Source organism: Hippoglossus hippoglossus, chromosome 7 (genome assembly GCF_009819705.1).
Source record: "Hippoglossus hippoglossus isolate fHipHip1 chromosome 7, fHipHip1.pri, whole genome shotgun sequence".
NCBI classification, from domain to species: Eukaryota; Metazoa; Chordata; class Actinopteri; order Pleuronectiformes; family Pleuronectidae; genus Hippoglossus; species Hippoglossus hippoglossus.
The window spans coordinates 25,418,714-25,419,722 of NC_047157.1; positions in this window are offsets into that span (position 1 = coordinate 25,418,714).

The following is a 1,009-nucleotide window of genomic DNA, read 5'->3' on the forward strand; positions in this document are numbered from 1 at the left end:
ACCGGAGCTGCTCTGCTCTCTCTCTCTCTCTCTCTCTCTCTCTCTCTCTCTCTCTCTCTCTCTCTCTCTCTCTCTCTCTCTCTGCTGGGTTCTATCCCCTCTCTCTGCTCTCTGGGCTTTTCTTCATGCAGCCTTTTCTCCTTCTCTGTTTCCTGCAGTTTCCGCTTTACAGGATGAAAGACTTTGTAAAGTTTGTAAAAAGGTTTTTTTTTTTTTTATATACAACAGACGCGGATGAAGGAGAAGAAGTGACGAAGACTGGTTCACAGCTCGGGATCGAGCCGAGAAACACGAGGGGGGAACTGATTTCTGTGTGTTTAACACTCCTGACGTGACACACGCACACACAGACACACACACACACATAGAGAGAGAGAGAGAGAGACAGACACACACAGACACACACACACTGACTCACTCAACACACACACTGACTCAACACACTGAACAACTTGGGAGGCCTGTTAAATATGCTCAACCTTAATAAAAGTTACTTTGCTTCAAACATCACAGCTGGAAACAACTATATCTGTGGTGTAATCTGATTACACATCCGAGTTACCTTTCCTTTATCTGTTGATTGACAATAATCCAAATTCATGCCAACTGCAAACTAGCATGTTTGGAGGAACACAGGAGGAGAATTAATAACAGTAATAATTAGGTTGCGACACATTTTAAAGATGCTGCATCCTTATAAAGTTACTTTACTTAAAACTATAGCCAGATTACAGTATTTCTGTGGTGTAATCTGATTACATCTGAGTTACCTTTCCTGTTGATTGACAATAAACCACATTCATGCCAACTGCAAACTAGCATTTGGCTCAATAATATGAGTAATACTTAGGTTACAACACGTTTTAAAGATGCTGCATATATTCATGATTCATTGATGTTATTTGTCAACCTTTATAAAGTAACTGTACTTAAAACTATAGCCAGAAACTACTATATCTGTGGTGTAATCTGATTACAACATTTGGGTAAATGGTAACAATAATTAGGT